Source organism: Pelobates fuscus, chromosome 5 (assembly GCF_036172605.1).
Source record: "Pelobates fuscus isolate aPelFus1 chromosome 5, aPelFus1.pri, whole genome shotgun sequence".
Taxonomy (NCBI): Eukaryota; Metazoa; Chordata; class Amphibia; order Anura; family Pelobatidae; genus Pelobates; species Pelobates fuscus.
Genome location: NC_086321.1, coordinates 252911732 through 252938444, shown reverse-complemented (window position 1 = coordinate 252938444; position 26713 = coordinate 252911732). Strand labels below are relative to the sequence as shown.

Genomic DNA, 26713 nt, shown 5'->3' with positions numbered 1-26713 from the left:
GTGGATAAGTGCAAGATAATGCATCTTGGACGTAAAAACCCAAGGGCAGAGTACAGAATATTTGATAGGGTCCTAACCTCAACATCTGAGGAAAGGGATTTAGGGGTGATTATTTCTGATGACTTAAAGGTAGACAGACAATGTAATAGAACAGCAGGAAATGCTAGCAGAATGCTTGGTTGTGTAGGGAGAGGTATTAGCAGTAGAAAGAGGGAAGTGCTCATGCCATTGTACAGAACACTGGTGAGACCTCACTTGGAGTATTGTACGCAGTACTGGAGACCGTATCTTCAGAAGGATATTGATACTTTAGAGAGAGTTCAGAGAAGGGCTACTGAACTGGTTCATGGATTGCAGGATAAAACTTACCAGGAAAGGTTAAAGGATCTTAACATGTATAGTTTGGAGGAAAGACGAGACAGGGGGGATATGATAGAAACATTTAAATACATAAAGGGAATCATCACAGTAAAGGAGGAGACTATATTTAAAAGAAGAAAAACTACCACAACAAGAGGACATAGTCTTAAATTAGAGGGACAAAGGTTTAAAAATAATATCAGGAAGTATTACTTTACTGAGAGGGTAGTGGATGCATGGAATAGCCTTCCAGCTAAAGTGGTAGAGGTTAACACAGTAAAGGAGTTTAAGCATGCGTAGGATAGGCATAAGGCTATCCTAACTACAAGATAAGGCCAGGGACTAATGAAAGTATTTAGAAAATTGGGCAGACTAGATGGGCCGAATGGTTCTTATCCGCCATCACATTCTATGTTTTTTTTTCTATGTTACATAGTTACATAGTTACATAGTTACATAGTTAGATAGCTGAAAAGAGACTTGCGTCCATCAAGTTCAGCCTTCCTCACACCTGTTTTTTGCTGTTGATCCAAAAGGCAAAAAAAAACAAAAACAAAAACAAAAAACAAAAACAAAACAAAAAAAAAAACCCAGTTTGAAGCACAATTTTGCAACAAGCTAGGACAAAAAAATCCTTCTTGACCCCAGAATGGCAGTCAGATTTATCCTTGAATCAAGCAGTTATTACCCTACATTGAAAGATTATATCCTTGAATATTCTGTCTTTGCAAGTATGCATCTAGTAGCTGTTTGAACATCTGTATGGACTCTGATAAAACCACTTCTTCAGGCAGAGAATTCCACATCCTGATTGTTCTTACAGTAAAAAAACCTTTCCTTTGCCTTAGATGAAATCTTCTTTCTTCCAGTCTAAACGCATGGCCTTGTGTCCTATGTAAAGTCCGGTTTGTGAATAGATTTCCACACAATGGTTTGTATTGGCCCCGAATATATTTGTATAATGTTATCATATCCCCTCTCAGGCGACGTTTTTCTAAACTAAATAGGTTTAAATTTGTTAACCTTTCTTCATAGCTGATATGTTCCATTCCTTTTATTAATTTTGTAGCCCGCCTCTGCACTTTTTCTAGTGCCATGATATCCTTCTTTAGAACAGGTGCCCAAAATTGCACAGCATATTCAATATGTGGTCTTACCAGTGATTTATAGAGAGGCAAAATGATATTCTCGTCCCGAGAATGAATGCCCTTTTTCATGCATGACAATACCTTACTGGCCTTGGTCACTGCTGATTGACATTGCACATTGTTGCATAGTTTGTTGTCTATAACAATTCCCAAGTCCTTTTCGTGTGTTGTTATCCCTAATTCACTTCCATTAAGGGTATACGTTGCTTGTGTATTCTTTACGCCGAAGTGCATAACTTTGCATTTTTCAACATTAAATTTCATCTGCCATTTGAGTGCCCAGTCCTCCAGTCTATCTAAATCCTTCTGCAGCAAAGTAATATCTTGCTCACATTGTATTATTTTACAAAGTTTTGTGTCATCTGCAAACACTGAAACATGACTTTCAATGCTGTCTTCAAGATCATTTATAAAAATGTTAAATAGAAGGGGTCCCAGAACAGACCCCTGAGGGACACCACTTGCCACCTCTGTCCAGCTTGAAAATTTACCATTAATGACAACTCTTTGTATTCTGTTTTTAAGCCAATGTTCTACCCAAGAACAAGCATTTTCATCGAGACCGATTTCCTTGAGTTTGAACACTAATCTTTTGTGTGGAACTGTATCAAATGCCTTGGCAAAATCCAAATAGATCACATCCACTGCAACACCCTGATCTATACTTCTACTTACTTCTTCGTAGAACGCAATCAAGTTAGTTTGACATGACCTGTGCTTCATAAAACCGTGCTGATTTTTGCTGATAACCATATTCTTCTCAAGGAATTCTTGAATATTATCCCTTAATAACCTTTCAAATATTTTACCAGCCACAGAAGTTAAGCTCACAGGTCTATAATTTCCAGGCAAGGATTTTGAACCCTTTTTGAATATAGGAACCACATCTGCCTTCCTCCAATCCTCCGGAACACTTCCTGAAAGAAAAGAATCTTGAAAGATTAAAAACAGAGGTTCACTTATTTCTACACTTAGTTCCTTAAGTACACGTGGATGGATACCGTCAGGCCCTGGAGCTTTGTTTATATTAACTTTCTTTAGTTGCTGCAGCACATTGTCTTGAGTTAACCAATTACAATTATTCTGCAAGTTTTTAGTAGCAATCATTTGCACATCTATTGCCATGGGTTCTTCTTTAATATATACGGAGGAGAAATAGTTATTTAGAATTCCTGCCTTTTCTTGGTCTTCATTAACTAACACCCCCGTTTCAGTTTTAAGTGTACCTATACTTTCATTTTTGGGTTTTTTGGAATTTATGTACTTAAAAAATGCTTTGGGGTTGGTTTTGCTCTCTTTAACTATCATTTTTTCATTTTGAAGTTTAGCAAGTTTAATTGCCTTTTTGCACGCATTATTTGCTTTCTTATATCTTTTATAAGATGCATCTGATTTGTCTGATTTAAATGCTTTAAATGCCCTTTTCTTATTTTTAATCTCTTGTTTTACTTCTCTACTAAGCCACATTGGTTTTAATTAGTTTCTTTTATACTTATTTCCCAATGGTACATACTGAGAAATGTACCTTTCTAATATTTGTTGGAAGATGATCCATTTATCCTCAGTGTTCTTTTCACTAAAGAGTTTATGCCAGTCAATATATTGTAAAGCTTCCCTTATCTTATTGAAATTGGCCTTTTTAAAATTATATGTTTTAGTATACCCCATGTGCTTTTGTTTTTTTGAGTTTATTTCAAAGGACACTATATTGTGATCACTATTTCCCAAATGCTCACCTACTTGAATGTTGGTCAAAAGATCAACGTTGTTTGTTAAAACCAGGTCCAGACAAGCGTCCATTCTAGTTGGCGCTTGTACAAGTTGTGACATGAAGTTGTCATTTAACAAGTTTAAAAACCTAATTCCCTTTGCTGAGCTACTAGTCCCTATGTCCCAATTTATGTCTGGGTAATTAAAATCTCCAATAATTAAAGTGTTAGCTTTCTCAATTTGCTCAAACAGCTGTTGTTCCTCGTCAATATTAACATTAGGTGGTTTATAACATATCCCAACCAATAGTTGGTTTCCCTTCTTTTCCCCCAAGCAGATATTTACCCATAAAGCTTCCACATTTTCCTCATCGCATTCAATTTGCTTAAGATTTGGCTTTAAATCATGGTTGACATACAAACATACCCCACCACCCTTCTTGTTTTTCCTATCCTTCCTAAATAATGTGTACCCATTTAAGTTAACTGCCCAGTCATGTGTCTCATCCCACCATGTTTCAGTTATGCCCAGTTATGTGTTTTCTAACATAGTATCAGGTTACATTCACCTGCTTTCTAGTCTATTTCCAAGCTGGGAGATACTTCTGACTATCTATATAGGATCAATCTGCTTGTCCAATCTTCTTTATTTTCTATATTTTTCCACTTTATCACATTTTTCTGGCACTGTTTTTTGTGTGTGTTTGTATCATCCTTATAGGGATTTAATAAAGTTGTGAATTATACATTTGTAAGGTTTTCTCATTCCAATGTTGGACTAGTACTTTAATAAGGGTAATAGGATTCATATTGGGCTTGTTTCTTACTGGTCTGTACTAATCTTTATAGTTATACGTTTACATACTTTTAAACTCTTTTTAAGTGCTTTTACAAATTTGCATATTGGTGAAAGAATGTGCATAATAGCAGTGAATATATAAGGCTGGAGGAAGGATAATTTTATACAATATACTGTATGAGAGAATTATTATACATATTCACATATTTTTATAATTTATCTTTTTATTTTTTAATTAATTTTTATTTTTTGCATTTTTACTTATCAATTTTTATTGTTATATTGTATTATTCATGAGACAGCGTCATAATATGATAAGGAGAGAGCACTCCTATTCTTTTGTATTTTCAATTATAGGTTAATAGGTTCCCTTTTTCTCTCTACCCACCTAACTTCACTGCATTTAAGTAGTAAACTGTCTCCCTATTTTTTCGACTTTTGCTCCACTTTACTTTTATTTTTTTACATCTAGAGTTAGGGTTAGCGTTGGTAGTAGGGTTAGGATTAGGGGTAGGGTTAGGATTAGGGGTAGGGTTAGGAGTAAGGTTAGGGTTAGATTCCTGTCATTATTTCCATAATTTTCCCTCCCTCTCTTGTTTTGCCACTTTTCTGAAATCCAAAGCACTTTGGCACTTCCAAATTCGGCACTTCGGACATTCGGAAGCATCAAAATGTCCAAATTGCCAAAATTCAGCCGAATTTACATTCGAAACGAAACGAATTGCACATGTGTAACAGACTCTCTCCCAGATAGGGATCATAGACCATCCCAAACACATAAATATCACAGAGCATTTGCCCCACCTTCTAGCCCACGTTTCGCAGTTTCACAGCTTTTGACTTCATAAAACAATGCTAAATGTCCTCACGCCTTGCATTAGGATGTCCAGTGTTTTCAAATATCCAATAGGAAAGCACTGATTCAATGTTTACCTATGGGGAAGGTCTAATTCATGTGCATTAGGTTCCGCCTACTGCCAACGTCGGAGGAGGTAACCATTTCAACACTGTGGGTGAGGGAGCAATAATCTTAGGGCAGAGGGAATCTTTTACATTCTGTGTTCCTAATTGTTTAACCCTTTATGTTCCAAAAGGGAGAAGCCGCAAGGGAGGGGATCAGAGGGCACTATAGAGTTAGGAATAAAGTTTTGTATTACTAACACTATAGTTTCCCTGAGGCCCAAATTAAGTCAAACAGAATCATAGCTGTTACAATGCATTGTAGCATAGAACATACATACCACAGAGCATATTTACACCTTATATATAAATTGATCATGTTGATTTTCTATCAGGGTTATTCACTTAAGTGAGAATTCAAAGTGATTTTAAGACAAGAGTAGCCGACCTTAAAACATAGCTGACTTAGAGCATTTTTCCAGTTTGGCTATTTTGACCTTAAATTTGAAATTCACCTTAATTTCCCACTTTACTCAACATCCTATATTTCTGCCAAGATCACTCCCACTGTCACGATGTTTGCTGCCGGTGAACGTTCCACACCTGTCTGTAGGTGATCCCCAGACAGCAAATTAATAAACAATGGTAAAACTGCATTGTACTTTTCTAACACAATCACTGAACATAGCAACAAGCCACTGTGTATGCCACAGTTTATTTTTCTTTATTAGAAGAAGAAGAAGAAAAAAACATTACCTGAAAGAATAGCATTTCATACAAATAATTCTGTGTTGACATTGCTGACAGTAATTAAAATAAATTGAAGGTTTCCATGGATGCTTGTCTTGACGATAACACAAACAGCACAGCTAGCTAGTGCACTGTCAGTGGGGAGAGAGAGAGAGAGTTAGTCTGTAACGTAGCTGAGCAGATTGAATATCCTGATGTGTATCGGTGCTCAGCAGTACCGCTCTCCCAGGTATAATTCCATGGTAACACCTTTGGGATGAGACATCACTGAAAGTCTGGCTTCTGCTTTATTCACCTGCAAGCCTCCTGCACACATATTTTGAGTTGATGAGACAGCGCCACAATAAGTAAGTGATATAGATTTGAATTTATCAAATATAGTTGGTTTTTAATGTCAAGTTGCTCACACAGTAGGCATTCCTTTATTTAACCCCTTAAAATTACAGAATAAGAGAATACCAAGATGACAGTTCTAAAAGTGGACCACTCAGCAAGATGAGTTTATTGGTTTCCATGGCCAATGCTCCACTTTAAGAAACTTTGTCTCACAGTTGTTTATTATATTATTATATTTAACCACCATGTAAAAGGTGCTGAAAGGTAATCTAGGCTAGCTCGTGTACATATGGATATGAGCACTATAATTCTAATTATCACTGTTAATTGAATTGAGACCTGCTAGGACACATATTCACAGTCACTTATTTTCTATATAGAATTTCTGCTAAATGTACGTGTTGTGTATTGAAATTAATTTAGCCCCTACAGCCATTTGCTTCCTTGTTTATTGAGAAGCGATATAACTCCTCTTTCAAGACTATCAAGGTTTTTAACTAAAGAGAGAATTGTTGGGAATTCAAAGTGAATTTAAAATCTAAAACTAAAGTAGCCTGAAGCAAAGATGACTAGATAATGTTTTCACTTAAGTAATTAGGATGCAACAATGTTATGCACCATTAAACATTAATGACATTAGTCACCAAAATTATACCAAAATTATATTGAAATCTGCTGAATTTAAAGGGACACTATAGTCACAAGAACAACTACAGCTTAATGTAGTTGTTCTGGTGTCCCTACAGGCTTTTTAATGTAAACACTTTTTTTCAGCAAAAGGCACTGTTTATATTACTGCCTAGGGACACCTCCAGTAGCAGTCACTCATACAGCCATTAGGGGTGCATCCTTGGTTAGTGCTGCACAATGTGCAACACTGATGTTCAGCGTCTCCACGATGCATTCACTCAATGCATCGCAATGAGGAGAGGTTGATTGGAGCAGTGCTGCGTTTTACTGCACATGCACAATAGCCTCATAATGCTTTCTATTGAGAAATCATTTGTTTGGCTGAGATCATCAAGTTTGATTATCTCAGCCAGGGGGCAGAGCCAGCCGCGAGGAGCCCCATGCGGCGCTGAAAAGAGGTGAGTGAAACACCTTTTTACTGCAGGGAGAGTAGGGCCAGCCACCTAAACGGTGATTTTAGAGCTACAGTGTCAGGAGTATGTTTGTATTCCTGATACTATAGTGTTCCTTTAAATGTAGATAATTAAATAGACAGAAAACAAAATATAATCGTACATTTAAAAAAAAATTAATCCTCTAATAGCAGCTAAATGGAGGATGAAAAAGATCAGAAAATGTTCAAGAAATAAATCCTGAATTATTTCCCAATATAATTTTAAACATCCTGCTTCCTTCCCCCCATGTGTGGATGTTAAAAAATAAATAAGCAAGTAATACACTAGAAGGCCATCTTGACAAAGACCCTGCTGCGTTGGAACGTTCCTGTTGTTTTGCTCTAAATAAAGCTGCTATTTTGGCTTTTATACTTGAGTGCCTGGATCAATATTTATTTTCTATAGTCGTAGTAATAGTAACCCTCACTTTTATTCCCTGCCGTAAGAAGATGATAACAATTGTAATAAATATACCAGTTGGAGAATATTATAGAATTTACACTGTTCCGCCACAGCTTTAAATCCACTGACTGTTGAAGTGAATAACTTTGATAATACCTTTACAATGGCACCTGTCAAGTGTTGGGATGTATTAGGCAGCAAGTGAACAGTCAGTTCTTTTTCAGGTGTCGAAGCAGGAAAAATAGTCAAAATGATCTGATTTTGACAAGGGCCAAATTCTGGGTGAGAGCATCTGCAAAATGTATAATCTAGTGAGGGGTTCCCAATATGCAGTATTTAGTATCTATCAAAAGTGTTGAAAGGAACCGGTGAACTGGCGTCGGGTCCGATATTACAAAAGAGCTACTGTAGCGCAAATTGCTGAAAAACATATGATAGAAACTAGTCAGAATACATAGGGCATTGCAGTTTGCTGTTTAGCCACAGACTGACGGGTGTGCCTATGATGACCCCTGTCCACCATCCAAAGCGTCTTCAATGGGGAAATGAGCACCGGGATTGGACCATGGAGCAATGGAAGATTAATATGTTTATCAACCAAAACTTTGCATATAGGAAAACTCCCATCTACTACCGTGTTTCTCCGAAAATAAGACCGGGTCTTATATTAATTTTAATCACAAAAAACACACTAGGGCTTATTTTCAGGGTAGGGCTTAGAGCCAGTCTGTTAACCGGTGTCCGCGCTGTGTAACCCCCCCAGAGACCCTCACCTCCCCCTCCCTGTAATATTCTCCCCTCCCTCCCTCCCTGTAATACTCTCCCCCCTCCCTCCCTGTAATACGCCCCCTCCTTGTAATACTCCCCCCTCCCTCCCTGTAATACTCCCCCCTCCCTCCTTGTAATACTCCCCCCTCCCTCCCTGTAATACTCCCCGCTCCCTCCCTGTAATACTCCCCCCTCCCTCCCTGTAATATTCTCCCCCCTCCCTCCCTGTAATATTCTCCCCCCTCCCTCCCTCCCTGTAATGCTCTCCCCCCTCCCTCCCTGTAATACTCCCCCCCTCCCTGTAATACTCCCCCCTCCTTGTAATACACACCCCCTCCCTCCCTGTAATATTCTCCCCCCTCCCTGTAATATTATCCCCCCTCCCTCCCTGTAATACTATCCCCCCTCTCTCCCTCCCTGTAATACTCTCCCCCCTCTCTCCCTCCCTGTAATACTCCACCCTCCCTCCCTGTAATACTCCCCCCTCCTTGTAATACTCCCCCCTTGTAATACTCCCCCCTCCCTCCCTGTAATACTCCCCCCCTCCCTGTAATACTCCCCCCTCCTTGTAATACACACCCCCTCCCTCCCTGTAATATTCTCCCCCCTCTCTGTAATATTATCCCCCTCCCTCCCTCCCTGTAATGCACTCCCCCCCTCCCTCCCTGTAATACTCCCCCCCTCCCTGTAATACTCCCCCCTCCTTGTAATACACACCCCCTCCCTCCCTGTAATATTCTCCCCCCTCCCTGTAATATTATCCCCCCTCCCTCCCTGTAATACTCCCCCCTCCTTGTAATACTCCCCCCTCCCTCCCTGTAATACTCCCCATCCCCCCCCCCTCCATCTTCTCCTCACCTCCCCTGTAGCGTGGCCGAGCTCCTCTCCGGTCTGCGACCCGGCCGGACTGACCTGGAAGTGCACACTCAGTGTGTACTTCCTGTCAGTCCGGGCAGGTCACGGACCGGAGAGGAGCTCGGCGACGCTACAGGGAAGGGGAGGTGAGGCAGTGCGGCAGCCGTCTGAGCGCTCTCTATAGAGCGCTCAGGCGGCTGAGGCATTTAAAGGGCCGGCAGGTGCCGGCCCTGCCTAGGTCTTATTTTCGGGGTAGGGCTTATATTGCAGCCCACCCCGAAAATTCAGCTAGGGCTTATTTTCGGGGTAGGGCGTATTTTCGGGAAAACACGGTAGCTGTGACTGCAGAGTGGTCCTGAAAGAGGAGAATAGGGTGGTTTTGATATTTGAGGTCACAGTTCTGTCTGTAGGTTTGTAAGATGGTTACTTTGTCTGCAAAGTTCAGGGGGGGTTGATGTTCAGTGTTAAAGTGCACATGTAAGGCTGTAACCAATATATAGTGAGTGACAAGATGATACAGTTAAAACATCAGCATGAAAGTGGAGCACTAAACAAAGAGTGCATGTGTAAAATACAATAAACACAATCATCTTATGTATGGAAAGGGAGCACTTTAACTCAGTATTCTCAGAATATGTTGGGAAATAAAAAAAAAGAGCAAAGTGCAACACTGTGTGATCAATATTTCACTTGCATGTGGGTTTTATAAACAGTATACCTACTCACATGATATAGAGCCTAGAGGTGATTACTCAAAATCTTTAGCACTTATGTATCTTAGAGGTGGTACACTCCCTTCTCTGGATACTTGGATGAATATGCTTGGGGAATGGGGAGTGGGGGGGAGAGAATATACCAGTGTTGCCCCTTTCTTAGTGTCATGGGGGAACTCTTTCTTTAAAACTGTAAAGGTATGTAGCTAGCTGTAAGTAAATGGTGGGAGCCATCAATGCTCCCTGAATGTACCAGCGCTACATCATTTATGTACTCACTAATCATAAAGGTTACTCCAGTCCCCTTGATTACTTTAGAGATTTCAAATGGATATGGTGCCTGGAGTCTATCTGTGCAGTGTTTTGCTTTGATACTCTACACATACCGAGTTTAACCCCTATGCTGCCAGAGGTGTATCTCTAATTCTGGCAGCGTCATTGGGGTGTCATCAGCTATCCCAGAACTAGAGTTGGCTACTGTCAATTCTGTAAAAAATGTGATGCACAGAACCTCATTCATTGGCTGGGAGCAGCCAATGGATGAGTGTCAGAATTGGCATTCAGCATTTGCACCTCTGCAGAGGGTGGATGTCATGAACCCTGCATTAGGAGACCCAACACCTGGCAGAACCAGATAAGAGAGCAAACCATTGTAAAATGGTTTGCCCCATTACTGGGGAACAGTGCCGGGATAATCTAAACATTGCCTCTTTAAAAGGCAAACACGCTAGCAGTTATATTTTAATCAATGCATAATGAGATTGATGCAGGTACATTGATTTTTGGTCACAATGGTTACATTTTGTCAGACCTTTCCCTAATACATATCTCAAGCTCTTTGTTTGTTTGTGCTGTTTCCTGTTCTCTGTCCTATGATTACAATCACGTACTCAATGTAAGTATTTTAAAAATAAACCGTTAACCTACATGTTTTTGTTTCTCATTACTGCTTGGCCCAAGGAGCTCCCCTATTTAAATCATGCTAGATTCTTACTATTTACAGGAGCTGGATGACAAAGAGGTACTAATCTACTTATATGTGTTTTTACTTTTAATGTGTTGGTAGATGTTGCATGTTCATTTTATAAATGTTGCATGTGTAATTTTCCTTTGGTAGTGTTTCATGTTTTTTTTATATTGCATGCATGATAACTTATTAACTTGGTTGTTCTTTCTTTGCTGCTTCAAAAAATATATTCTAATGATGAGCTAACCTACATAATATTAGTAATCAGTAGGTTAGAATGACCTTCCATATTTGCTCCACAAATGTATCTTCTCTCTGCTATAATAAGTGGCATAGTCTTAAAAGAACAGTATAGCATTAGGAATACAAACCTTTACTCCAACACCAATACTCACTTGGCTGTGCTAGCCACTCTGCCTTACGTGGCAACAATCCAATGTTCCTCATAGAAAAGCATTGAAAGCAAATGTACTGCGTGGCAAGTGTTGTGCCTGCATTCAATGCTTCTCCTAAGAAAACATTGATTGAATTTAATGCTTTCCTATAAAGTGCAACCTCACGTGACCGAGTTTTACTGGTTCGTTGTAGAGGAAGTGCATCTTGTGGCTGTTTGTACAAAAATAACATAACCACTGTATACCCAGACTACATCATTAAGATGAAGTGGTCTGGGTGACATTAATGGTCCTATAAACACCTGGGTAGATACTAGATAACTGGTAATTGTATCATTGGACATAGAGTGACGGAGTAAAATCCCCTAGCTTTGATGGTATTAGAGTTTGACATAACACTAGGAGAAAGTCAGACTTTTTCAATAAACCAGTATGCTGTAGTGGCCAAAAAATATATCCAATGTGCACATTAATCTGATCAAAAGGAGAGCCCAGCTTTAGCCATTGTACATTTTAATTCATGTATAAAAGTTAAATGGTTATTGTTTAGCACAAGACAAGTCACAACACGCCAGATAATGATGGTCTGTCAAACACAGATTATCAGTGAGCTTGACCTGTTAGCTGAATTGAATGAATGGAATGTCCTACCCTTGTTCTAGTTCCCAATTAATTAATTTGTTCTGAAAATGTGAGATCATTTACAAATTGAAGGGACTCCCCAGTGCCAGGAAAACAAACCCATTTCCTGGCACTGCAGGAACCTGCAGTGCCCCCCCCACCCCCTGTGCCCTAAGGACATTCTGGGCGCTGCCATAGCTCTTGTGTTATATTTATATATTATGCATTTATTAAATATAGAACATTGAAATATAGTTTATAATGCAAAACGCAATAAGGTGCAGTCTACACGGAGTTTCATTAATTACCAATAAAATATGGACAGCTACTAACTGACAACATGAACAAGATTGTGCAAACATAGAAACATAGAAACATAGAATGTGACGGCAGATAAGAACCATTCGGCCCATCTAGTCTGCCCAATTTTCTAAATACTTTCATTAGTCCCTGGCCTTGTCTTATAGTTAGGATAGCCTTATGCCTATCCCACACATGCTTAAACTCCTTTACTGTGTTAACCTCTACCACTTCAGCTGGAAGGCTCTTCCATGCATCAACTACCCTCTCAGTAAAGTAATACTTCCTGATATTATTTTTAAACCTTTGTCCCTCTAATTTAAGACTATGTCCTCTTGTTGTGGTAGTTTTTCTTCTTGTAAATATAGTTTCCTCCTTTACTGTGTTGATTCCCTTTATGTATTTAAATGTTTCTATCATATCCCCCCTGTCTCGTCTTTCCTCCAAGCTATACATGTTAAGATCCTTTAACCTTTCCTGGTAAGTTTTATCATGCAATCCATGAACCAGTTTAGTAGCCCTTCTCTGAACTCTCTCTAAGGTATGAATATCCTTCTGAAGATACGGTCTCCAGTACTGCGTACAATACTCCAAGTGAGGTCTCACCAGTGTTCTGTACAATGGCATGAGCACTTCCCTCTTTCTACTGCTATTGCCTCTCCCTATACAACCAAGCATTCTGCTAGCATTTCCTGCTGCTCTATTACATTATCTGCCTTCCTTTAAGTCATCAGAAATAATCACCCCTAAATTCCTTTCCTCAGATGTTGAGGTTAGGACTCTATCAAATAATCTGTAACTGCATTGTAAAGGTATGCAGCCATTCATAGCTATAAAACTTCTCTAGGTGGCATTAATAGGTGGGTCTTCCTAAAAGCGGGGTGCAAACCAAGTACATGACATTCTCGCAATGTAAAAGGTTGTTATCTTATAATTCATCTTAACGGAATGTAACCCTTTCAATATAAATATACATTTATTTATTGTTCCTCCTCCTTTTCCCTCTGTTGGTTACTTTTTCTATCTTGTGAGCCAAAAGGCACAAAATGTGTTTAGCAGTGTACTGGAAAATATATACATAATATCTAAATTTTGCATTACACTCATTTACCCATTTTTATGTCTGTTCTGGTTTGTCTGAATTGTGTTAATGAATATTTTGCATGGACAATATTCTGACAAGTTGAACCACCACATGGACTAATATCGTACCACCGATACAAATTAATTTTTTCACACAAATTTATTCGGTTGAACCAAATTTTTCTGCTGTGCAAGTCTAGTTGGCATTGAGATGTATACTATTCATGTGCTGGAAAAATGTGTACTCTTCTGCACATTTATAATACCTTGCTCAGAATCCCACAATGCATTACACGTTTACCGTACTTTTATTTATGCTGTGATGCTCACATTTGGAAATAATGTACCCAGCACAATAAAGCAAGGAAATGATGTAAGATATGATGGCGAGGAGGGGTCAAAAATATGGGAGAAAGAGGATGATATATATATACTGTAGTTTAAACATGCTCACCAGTGTTTTCCTTTTTTCTTCTGAGTGTGATTTAATGGCTTTACTTAGAGGTGTTAAATGATGTTACTTAGAGGTGTCAAATGGACCCACAAATACTCTTCACTTAAATGACAAGTTCAGTGTGATCTCTAAGACCCAACTCTAAATCAGAAGAGCATGACACAGTGAAATCATCATTTTGAAGGATATTTTGAAGGATATTAATAAGAAGAAGATCCAGGACAGGCAAATGGGTTAACCCTTGTAGTAAACGTAATGGAAAAAAGGAAGAGCAAAAACTGTCCTTGCTGGAGGATTAAGGTAATATAAAACATAACTTGTATTCAATACAAAAACTAAAATAAGACAAAACGAAATAAACCAAAATACAAAAAAAAAACACCCCAAACTATAAATACGTGCATCATGAAATAAGGTAATTATATTTGGAAAAAAATCTAAATAAAATTAAAAATAATACAATACCATAAATAGGAGTCTGCATGATAGATAAACCTGCAAAGATAATACAATTGCTGGATGCACTAGTAAAAGTGTTGATGCACAGCTAAAGAAAGTGCATAATGAAGGTGTATACTCCTGAGACTGGGCCAAATGTAGAGAGTATAAAAATATAAAGAACACTAATTAAAGGGGATAATGAGATGATCAGATCGTCCAGAAGAACAGACAATAATTATTATTAAAGAGATATGTATGGGAATGTCATAAGGCCCTGAAGATGAGCAAGTACCTTAATAATTCTAATCTAGTTAACTAATCATGTGGATGATAGACAGCCATAAAATAAAAGTAATTAAAGGGTAATGATAAGTACAGACATGATCAATACTAATCAAAGAAATATGCCCAAATTAGTATTACAGTACTATAACATGTACGAAAAATGTATACACAAAAATCATTACAAGTATTAATCTGGTACGTACATTAATTGAAGATTATACTAGCTTTAGTGTACTAATAATCTTAATTTTAGTAATGACAGGAGGCGAATATTTGCATATCTTTCTTTACTGAAAACTCCAGCAGCATAGAAACAGTAACAACCAATCAGAGAAAAGATATGGTGCCCATAAAAGGCCCTGTCTATGACATCACTTCCTCTTTCTTTGAAGCGAAACAATAAATAGCAACAATAAACATAATCATATTACGTCAACAGTTCCACAACATAGTAGAATAATCAACTCCAGTAGTTCCGTGATGTAGAGTTATGGGAGGTGAGTCTTTGTCTTGAGGAGAAGACGTTCACGCTGTAAGAAAAAGAAAAAGGTGAAAGGACTCTGGCGTGATAACTTGTCCGCATACAATAAACATTAAGAATCTGATATACCAATGGATACTAGAATGAGTAACATATCCATATATATTAATTCTAAAGCAATGATATTTAAGAATCTATAAATACAACATAATTCAAGGTACATGTCTAATTATTCAACCTATACAAGTCTCTCAAGCCACATATCTAAGTAGCAAACATACAACCATAACGTACTTACCTTCCTGAACATAAAGTGTATATTCTGTTCAACACGAGAAAACATGGGAGGGATCCTATAGGGTGGGAAATATTCGCCTCCTGTCATTACTAAAATTAAGATTATTAGTACACTAAAGCTAGTATAATCTTCAATTTTACCACATGACAGGAGGCTTCATATTTGCATTTTTAAAGCTTAGAATTGACCAGTGTGAAGGAAGTATGAGATGTTTGCTGAAATAGAGCGTTCTAAACGTACCCTCTCGCGCTCAAACTGCGCATCGTGTAGTGTCGGTTAGGGAAGCGTCGGCCGAAAAGGACTTGTGGGGCCACCGCTCCCTTGACCGAGTGGGCTCCGAAAAAGGTTCGACGCCCGCCAGATGCAATAGCCAGCGGCTCCATCTGGCCAGTGTAGCGGTAGGCACCTCTCCATGAGGTTCCACGTAAGAAGTCAGGAGTAGACCCGTTGCATGAATACGAAGGGGGAATGATTTCGGTATACTTCATTAGCGTTCCGACCACACCTAGTTTGGTGTCTGACACAAAGTATGGGTATGACACCGAAGATGAACTGGACTTAGTTCGTCTCGATATGGTAAAGGTAATCCCATCTGGTGTCATAGAGAAAACCATTCATATCGAAAGCCCTAACGTCCGTCACCCGTCTAAATAAGACGAGGCATAACAACAGGGCTAGTTTGGCTGAAAGTTGTTTCCGTGACAAGCAAGGATTGTCCTGCTATTCCCTCAAGGAATCACAGCACCACATCCACCTGCCAGAGGTGTGAATACTTGGGTGCCGGGTTTTGATAATTCGGCACCCCGTAGTAGTCGACAACCCCGTGGATCTTGACCTACTGGTCCGTCCTGTACCGGAACGTGCGCCACCGGTATGGCGGATCCGATTACGTTGAGGGATCGATATGACTGCCCCAACGAGACCAGGTGTAACAGATAGTTAAGGATCGGTGGGGTAGGTGCGGTAAAGGGATCGGAATCCCTTTCCACCCTACAAACACTCCAGGCCGGTCAGGCAGAAACATAGCATTTCCTGGTGCCGGGGACCTGAGTCCCATCAGAGGTCTTAGTTGATGCAATAGGTCGTGGACATTTCAGGAGGCCCTGAAATCGTCCAGTCCACTAGTGCCAGTCATCCTTCCCTGACAAAGGAGTGGGCTTCCCCTGAGGTCCCGTCAAAAGCAGAGGGAAGGTAGGGAGTGGTAGAGGGTCTTGGCGAGATGTCCCCAGGCGATCCGGGAAATCACGGTTGGCATTGTCCGAGGGGTGTCATGAGTATGAGCGATAACCAGTGTGTGAGTATGTGTATCAAAGCACCCTTGCCATTGTGGAGAGCGGTTGGGTCCGTTTGCATGGGTTCATCCGCCACTACGTATCCAGAGGAAGAGTCAAAGATCGATTGCCGATCCAAGTTTGCAAGTGAAGTAGTCACCATCAAAATTCCATCCTCACTTCTGCCGACAGTGGGATCCAGTGGTCGCATGAGTGACCGGCGTGTATGTATCTAGCCAGCAGTCGTTGTATGGTCCCGTAGTGTAGTGGGCCAGGGAATCTCGATTGTATGGAAGAGGAGAGGAGGAGAGGGATCCCACCATCCGGTGAGTATTCTGAGATGAATCGTATCCAACCTTAGAGCGTGTCCGACATCCATCCGTATAGGGGTTATCTTGTCGGGGACCGACGCGGAACGTAGTTCTCCAAGCCGATGTCGAAACGAGGAACTGACCCGACACAGATGGGGGAGCAATTAGTCTGCGTACTACCAAAAAACCCATGGAGTCCAGAACGTGAACGCCACTTTGACTGCAAACGTAGCCTGGATTCGCAGAGGGTCAGCAAGTCTTCCAGGTACCCGAGACATCGCACGTCCAAATTCGCGGATGTGAGCCCTCACCGTCTTCAGTAGCTTTGTGGGTACCACGGAGTCGTAAACTGCTGTGTTAGTCCTCATCACTGGGATCGGAGGAAAATTAGGTAGTGTAGGGTAGCGGATATTGACAAGTATGTGTCCTCGGGGTCCAGATGTGTAAACCAGTCGTTATCATTCAGGAGGTCTAGTAGAAGGTTGATTTTCTCTATCCTGAAGCGTTTGTATACCACGTAGGATATACCACGTTCCCTTGATGATAGGATGGCTCACTAGTAGATGAAGCGGTTGGTGGTTCGGTTCCGCTACCAACCAGTCTTCCCAAAACACCTTTCCCCAAAGGGGTGTGGAGGATTTGCTTCAGCGAGGTTTGGACTAAAGTTAGTGTGGTGGGTAAGTTCCCACTGTCAAATAGTAGAGCTTGTGCTTCAGGGCTGAATATTAGTCGTTCTTACATTCCACTTCCTCAGAAGGCAAGTTGTTTTCGTGTGAGTGATCTATTATTGTACAACGTGCATGGTGGATAGTAGTCTTCTTTGTAAGAAGATTGTGGTGGACCGGGTCACAAATTCCCGGTGTTCCGTCTACTTGGTCTGTTCCATGGGCGACTTGCCTTAGACCCTAGTGGCAGGGGGGTTGGAGCCCTTCTCTTGCCGTTTTTACATGAAGGCTCGTGGGTCTGGGATTCGAACCCACGCCTCCAGAGAGACTGGAGCCTAAAACCAGCGCCTTAGACCGCTCAGCCACGCTACCTTGTTGCTGAGGTCTCCAGCAAGCAGTTTGGGGCAGAGCTCATAACAAGAAAACCTTCTCCACCGAGGCCGCTACTGCGTCGTTTATCAATGCCCAGAAGTCCTAGGGGGTTGAGAGTGTTCTTCATGACCCGTCAGTGGGAGTAGAGTTTGAGGGTCCGCACGTAGGGGTGCTAGACTCCTGGTAGCACTGGGGATCACCCAGGTAAAGCGGCTTGAATCGCCTGCATCAGATTGTCGGAGTGTATGAAATATTCGTGTCAATTGTAGAGGGGTCACCTCCATTAAATTAATCCGGCTATTGGGAGCTGTGGCGTAGGCACGATTGACCGGTAGTGCTGGTCCGGTTAGCCGGGTTCACCATAAATGCACGCCAGAGCTGTATGCACGGATGTAACTATACAGGCTTATTATAGAAACCCGTGGGACCTGTTTCCATAAAGTCTGCAGCAACAGGGCCCACGTGTATTCGACTGGGGTCATACCAGGTGGTGTGCCATGGTAAACCCAGAGGACACCCACATTATAATTGTTTGCACTTTACAAGCATTGCATGCATGTCTGGGGGTCACCCCAGGCGGTGTGCCATGAGAATCTACTCAGAGGACACCCACGTTCAATATGTACGCCAGGTACGGTAAATGTACAGATATGTATCCCTGTGAAGGGTACACCGCAATACACTCAGTTCACTCATGATCCTGTCTGCAAATCGTATCCAGCAAGGTGGTACTGTTGCTTTAATGTAGAACTGCCAGGCAGTGTTAAAACATCCATATATGTATGCAGTAATCAGTGATAACGTTGAGGCATAGGACTTCGTTCATTTCATCGGGGTTCACCCCGGGTGGCGTGCCGTGGTAATCCAGAGGACACCCACATCAACGTAATGGTCTATGAATGACCGTGCGTGCATATCTGGGGGGTCACCCCGGGTGGTGTGCCATGAAAAATACCCAGAGGACACCCACATCAACGTAATGGTCTATAAATGACCTTGCATGCATATCTGGGGGGTCACCCCAGGTGGTGTGCCATGAAAAAATACCCAGAGGACACCCACATAAATTTGCACCGTCAGGTACAGTAATATAATATGACCCTTTGTAGGGTACAATAATATAATATAATATGCCCTTTGTAGGGTACAGTAATACAAAATGCCCTTGTGGGGTACAGTGATATAGTTGATCTTGTAATAGGTACAGTATATGTTTTGTATAACAACTGTGATGTTGTATGGCTTCACAATAATAACATATAGTCATCCAGTGTAAAGCACCATGAGAGATATATCCCTGAGAATAAAATTTATAATTGTATCAATAAATGAATGTGCCCAGAGAGGGGAACCCCTGAAGGGGTTAATCCAGATGCAGGGCGCGGTGATCGGGTGATTCCTGTAGGGAATAGTAATATAGTATGACCCTGGATAGGGTATAGTAATATAGAGTGACCCTGAGTAAGGTACAAAGACATAAAGATCCCGGGGTATAGGAAAAACATTGTATCTCCTTTAATGCCTGCCTGTAAGTATTTGTTTGGCAGACACTGTTGGCAGGCATTGTGGCAAAAAATCGCAACAGGGGAATGTTAAAGAAAAATCAGCACACATGATCCTCTAGCCAGTGTGTAATTCCACAGCAGAATGAACTCTTGCTGTACAGGGGAGTTGAACTCATGGAGGAAAATTCCCAGTGCAAGCCTGTAACCCCTGAGCCACCATACAATATGTCATATCCTGCCTGTCATTTCCCATAGCACACCTTTCATGTGCGTCATGTGGGTAACTTCATAGTAAATTATCAAACGCAATCATATAGATGTCAAAATACTGCACTAGCATGATATACAAAGAGAGGCAAATGTATGACACGTAAAGGGGGAAGTTGTAATCTCTGATTTAACAGATTTCGTTTTATTAGCTTTAATCAGTGGTAGGTGAATGGTTAATTAAGCCAGACATTGCATTGTGTTGAAAAAAATTAGTTTGTCTCTTTAAATGCATGCGTGCATTGTAATTGAGGCAGAACAGTTGGCAGGCACTGAGGCAAATCCCCACAGGGGGAAAAACATGGAACAAAATAACTATAATTTTCTAATTCACTCCCTTAGTGTACACTAGGGAGGGTATACAGATGTGGAGCCCGGCGGTCGGGTGAGTTTCCGATCCGCCGAGCGAGCAGGGAAGGCGGCCGTGCGGTATCTCGCGAGCCGCGAGATCCAAGATGGCCGCCGCCCGCGTGAAGGTGCGCCGCGGTCGCTTGCGCGGCGCGAAACAAAGGGAATTAGATACACGAAATAACCGCTGACCCCAGTCTCCCTCCACCCGTCCCCATACAGGCCCCCTGAAATTAGAAGGGGCCGGCCCGCGTGGCGCGCGCGGCACTGAGAGCCGTTGTGCTCGCGGGTAACGGCAGAAAAGTGGGAACTAACAGGGGGGCATAAGCATAAAGTCACAGAATACAGGGACAGGGATAAGGGGACCAAGGTAGGGGCAATCGAAAAATAAATCAATGTACAGTGAAACAAACAAAGTTCATTAAACAACAAAGTATAGTAAGCAATTGCCAGAGAGGCAAAATACTCTGACCTGATCTTGGCTGCAGCAGCAAAGAAAGAGGAAGTGATGTCATAGACAGGGCCTTTTATGGGCACCATATCTTTTCTCTGATTGGTTGTTACTGTTTCTATGCTGCTGGAGTTTTCAGTAAAGAAAGATATGCAAATATGAAGCCTCCTGTCATGTGGTAAAATTATCTGTAACGTCTTTCCAATATAGTGTACACCACAGCTGCAGGTAATGATGCAAGTCTTATGATGCAATTTATTAGTACGTTGGTGTCTACAATGATATTGGACTGGGTTGATTTTGCACATTTTGATGGTGAAATATATTGACAGGCTTTGCCGTGACCACACACCTGTAGGTATCTTTAGTTTGTAAGCCAGTTTGACATAGATGGAATCGATTCCAAGTGACGAGGCATGAGTAAATCATATAAGTTTTGAGAGATCTGTAAAAGCTGGACGAGCCGGCAAAGTTTGTTGGAGTATCGGATTATGTAAGAGTATGGGCCAATTTATTTGACAGAACATTACCCATAGTGGTCCAACCCTTATTATAAGTGCCTATATATCTTGGTTTAGAGGAATTATATTTGTCCTGGTAGATCTAAGACTCGCTATTCTGTCAGTCTATTATTATTACATAATTAGTATACGGTTTAAGAGCTCATATTATCAGGTAACAACACATCTCCAACTTCATGTGATGTGTAGGGTTCGCCTGGTCTCTTAAGTGCCTACCCTCACAACATCCATGTCACAAGGAGTCCCCCCCTCCCACAAGACTCAGGCCATTATGGTAGACAGCCACTAGAGGGAGTTTCTCTATAATTGCAATGTTTAACATTGCAGGACTAAGGGGAACAGGGACACTGCACCCAGACCACTTCAATATCTAGGAGCCTCTGGTGTCACTTTAATGAGAAGATGTCCTGAAGACACTAGCCCGGTTTTTGTTTAGAGTAAAAAATTGCATGTTTCTTTCAGTGTTGCAGCAGACAGCTTATCTTTGCCAATGATGGCAGACGCACTTAATGGTTAACAGTCACCATGAAATTCAATCAAGCAATTTGTATTTTTTTCCCCCAGCACTGTGCACACCACAAAGGGTTATTGGGGTCAGACATTTCAGCAAATTGTCTTGAACTGTTAATACAGACATAGGCGTGCGCACAGGGTGTGCCTGGGCACACCCTTATCCCCGCGGCATGCCTACGGTGTGAGACCGGCAGGGGAGATCTGAGGATCCCCCCTGTCGGCTCATGCAGAGCCAGCGCTATCCGAGCGCCGGCTCTGCTCTAAGCCTCCTCTCACCGGCCCACAGGCAGGAGGCAGGAGAGGACCCGGGGAGCTCTTGTCAGCAGCTCCGCCGGGTTCCTCTCGCGAGGTCAGAGCGTTGCCGCGGAAATGCTCAGATCTTGCGAGAGTGAACTCTTGCCTCGCGGGCTAGAGTTCACTCTCCACTGGACCACAAGGGATGGATGGCAGCAGGATCCCCCCTCCCAGGCATGAGGTAAGAAGGGACACACACACACACACAGCACCCACATACAGCACACAAACAGCATCCCCCGACACACACAGCATCTACACACATACAGCACACACACAGCACCCTCACACATACACACTAACAGCACCCTCACACATACTGCACCCTTACACACACACACTAACAGCACCCTCACGCATACAGCACCCTTACACACACACACACTAACAGCACCCTCACACACACACATCACCCTTACACACACACCCTCACACTAACAGCACCCTCACACTAACAGCACCCTCACACACACACTAACAGCACTAACAGGCTCTAATTTTGTATTTGCATATGTTATTTTTGCTTTGAAATTTAATGCATGCATGCTTTTATTGGGGTTATATCTACTAAATTTTTTCAAAAAATACCTTTTTTCCCATTGAGGTGTTCCTTTAAATAACTTTGCATACTCAAAAGTACAATTGCCTACCTCACATGGAAACTTAAAATTGCATATCCTAGCAGAGAATATGAGGGCTTGGTCACACAAAATACCATGTGTAAGCCCACAACTGTATAAATGTAACCCAATATCTGGGGGTCCTACACTAGGAGAAAAACATGCTTACTGCAATATTACAGCTTAAACTGCTTAAAGAGCGTCTTATGAAGTTTGGCATAAACACCTTTGCCCTCAAAACGGCATAAATTGCACTTTTGCAGGTATACAGGCCTCGATTTCCTATTTTGTTTAACAATTTAAAAAAACAAAATATTAAAATATCTACAAATATATGTAAATATATTAAATCATTTTGAAAGTGTATCAAACAATATCCGAGGACATAGTCAGAAGCAGGACATACTTGAAAACGAGAGAAATCTCAATGTACCATATCTTTCCTGGTAAAATATTTTATAAACAAATAAATAAATAATGATTAAACAATTATACTAAACAAGTGCCAATAATATGTAGTTTAATATGTAGGTCAGTAACACATCATAAAGACTTCCCTTGGAACCCTTGTATACCCATCTCCTGGTGAACTATGGCCAAAGTGGTCTTTATGGGGGAAAAAAGTCATAGCTCCAATTTGGAAAAAAGACCAAGTGGCTCAACTATGCATGAAAACACAGGAACTGGGGGTGGCAGGACCGGACCGCCATGCTTACCGGTCGATACAAGAGAGGCTCCTGTGGGGATCGACTATTCAAGCTGATTTTAGAGGTTCATGGGCTTCTCCCGAGCTAGGAAAATATAGCAAAATCAGCAACTAGTTGCTTGTAGTGTAGCAAACCTCCTCACTCCCATCAGCCTCAGACACCACACTAGACCACAGGGAATCATCCCTCCAGAAAAAGGTAGGAAGCTAGAGGGAGTTATCTGTCTCTGTGTGTGTCAGTACAGGCCCCGATCCTAGGGTCACAGGCGCCTGGGTGCAGAATTTATTTTCTCACCCCGAGGTAGGCATGGTCATATTTCTAACCCCTCCCATTTGAAACGACTCCACCTCTCCATCTCTCCATCCCCCGTTTATCCTCCCTTCACTGAGAGACACACACACTCACTGATTTGTCACACACTGACAGAAACATACTCAGCCAGAAATTGACACACACTCTTAATGACAGATACACAATCTCCCTGATTTGAAACACTCACTGATGGACACAAATGCTTACAGACACATAGTGGTATACAAAACAAGGAAGTCCAGTTTTAAATCACAACATACATAATCACACAGTTACACACACACTGCCCCATGCATACCTAGATATTCACACACAATACAATACACACATTCACACTGTCATATGGACACTGTATCAGACACACGCACACACACACACACACACACACACACACTCTCAGTGTCACATACACACAGTTCTGGCTGTCATGCACACTGGGAGAAGGAAAGGAGGCCAGGGTCCCTAGTGTCTAGTGGGAGGCAGGTATTCCTTTCTGCTTCCCCTCTGTGCAGCAGTGGCTCAAGACTTGGTAAACCTCTTAAACAATATTCTCTATAAACTCATTTTTATAAATTATTTTTTAATGCAAAGCTTCTATGTAAAATAGTTTTTCTTATTTCAGTTTGTTGTATATGTACAGTGATGTATGCACCCCATACACAAATCAATAGACATACATATAAATCCACTGATCATATCTCATACATACATACATAGACGAGTGCACACTCACATATATACACAGATACACACTGTCACATACAGACGCACATAACAACATACACAGTCACGTACATAAATACCAGGTTATTTACAAAAATGAGAATTGTCAGGAATTCATAGTGGATTTCAGAATAGTAAAACTGGAAGCATTGAATTCCTGACAATTGTTTTAGTGAATAACCTTGTCAGACATGAATTAACACACACCATCACAATCATCACAGACACACACATCATCATGGACAGAGACACACCAAAACACAGCAGGAAGAGCACGTCCTGTTGTTTCAGATCATAATACCCACTCCTTCAAGGCTCGGCTTTCAATGTTGTCAGAGCGCAGGCTGAGAATCTCTGAGCCTGTTCTCTGACTCACTAACTGAGCGCCAGAACCATGATAGAGAGGGTATGATCTGACAGCACCTACTACTCGTGCGCACCAGTGGACCACCTGGGAATGGTTTAAATTGTATATGCTGGTGCCCCCAACATGCGGGCTGTGTTGGGTGCCCTGCGTAACCGCACTGCTTGCATACCCCAAAGGCTGGTCCTGCATACCCCAAAGGCTGGTCCTGCTGATTGTTTGTGTCATTGATTCACTCTCAATGACACAAACACATAAACCCTGACAGACACACACAAACAAACCCTGACAGACACACACTCACTGGCAGACACACAAACACTGACATACACTTACTGACAGACACACACACTGACAGGCACACTGACAGACAGACACACTCACTGACAGACACACACTTAATGACAGGCACACTCGCTGACACACATACACACACAAACAAACACTGACAGACACATACACACACACACTTACTGACAGACACACACACTGATAGACACACTCACTGACAGATACATTTACTGACAAAAACAACACACTTACTGACAGACATACACACACACTCACTGACAGACACACACTCACTGACAGACATACACACACACACACACTGACAGACACACACTTACTCACAGACACACGCACACACACTCACACACACTTACTGATAGACACATATACACTTACACAGTCTTGCACAAACACTCACAAATGAATTGTGTTGTTTGTTGCCCCTACCTTTAGGAGTCTTCTTGGTCCTCCTCCCGGGGTTCAGTGACTTTCATGATCTTCCTGCTCCTCTCTCCTCCCTCGCACTGTTTAGGGATGCCAGGCCAGAATTACGTCATATGCCGGCTCCCGGCATCAACACAGAGGGCGCGTGAGGGAGCAGGAAGATCATCAGCATAGGCCGTGATCCCTCGCTGCCTGCCTCCTTCCTCAGCCAGCCGGTATACTGCTGCAGAGTAGGCCCCTGCCCTCTGGGATAAGCAGGTGCCTACCCTGCCTTGCTACATAACCGCCATTCCAGGGGGTGCCTTAGGTGGCCAGCTGGCCACCTGCTGGGCTCCTTGTGACAGGCATCAGCCTGCTTCATGCGGCAACCACCACCTCCTGCCACCTGATCGCAATGCACCCCGTGAACAATATTGTATGTCAATATGTCTGTCTGTCTGTGTATCTATGTGTGTATCAGTATGTCTGCCTGTGTAACTGTGTGTGTGTCAGTAAGTCTGTGTGTGTCAGTATGTCTGTGTGTGTGTGTCAGTATGTCTGTCAGTCTATGTGTGTGTGTGTGTCAGTATGTCTTTCTGTGTTTGTGAATGTATATGTGTGTCAGTGTGTCTCTCAGTGTGTGTGTGTGTGTGTGTGTCAGTATTTATGTCAGTGTATGTGAATGTATGTGTGTCTCTCAGTGTGTGTGTGTGTGTGTGTCAGTATGTAGGGGTGTGTGACGGTCTGAATATGTATCACTGTCAAGCATTCCCTTATTCCCATAAAACAATATCGCCAATAATCCACAGGGTAAAATGTCGCTGGTATCGCATAATAATCCACACATGAGCCAAAGCTTAATGCTGGAACAAGACTGGTTTAATGGAAGCAAGGGCATTCAATTTATACAGCATCAAACTCCTCCTCTGAGCCAGCGAGATAATTGAGTTTTGGAAACATACTAAACTCAATTATCTGCTGGCCAGAAAAAGTTAACAATTTCACATTTTACAGAAATATACTTTATACATTTAAAAACGGCACCGCGTGGAAGTTTGACTGGCTCGCCACGAGGTTGTATCCGACCAAGAGTTCCATAGAATTGGTAGCAAGAGCCGGTCTCCGTTCGGATGGATTTATATGAAAACTGCCATAGATGTAATAAAGATGATTCGTGCACAATGCTCCCCTTGTTCGTCTGCCCAAAACAAGTCCAGGCACTCGACGACCAGGTTCCGCTGGCCGTGTTCGGGAGACAAGATGGCCGCCATCCATTGTTCTCAACTGGTGCGTTCGTATGCATGAAATGGCGGCCACCTAGGAGCATTCAATTAGTCTGCGTTTTTTGTACAGTTACATAGTGTTCCATGTTCTAACTGGTACCCAGGGTGGTCTCTGTTCGGTAAAACGAATATTTTACCGAATGAGGAAAAAGAAACAAAATAATCCAAGTGAACAGAATAGCAGGGAGTGGAAACAACCGCACGGGTGCTGGGAAATCCTTCACAGGGTGTGTTTCTATATTATTTGTATGAAATGTTTGTATTATGATACAAAGTTCCCAGG

General features: G+C 41.8%; 1 protein-coding gene across 1 annotated transcript in view; it reads left to right on the top strand.

The window, feature by feature from the left end:
• The first annotated feature begins 5827 nt into the window (after window positions 1-5827).
• LOC134612794 (E3 ubiquitin-protein ligase TRIM32-like) overlaps window positions 5828-26713 on the top strand; it is a 43984-nt gene continuing 23098 nt past the window's right edge. The window contains exon 1 of the mRNA XM_063457239.1: window positions 5828-6013. The gene's annotated coding sequence lies outside the window, so the exon portion shown is untranslated. The remainder of the gene's footprint in view (window positions 6014-26713) is intronic.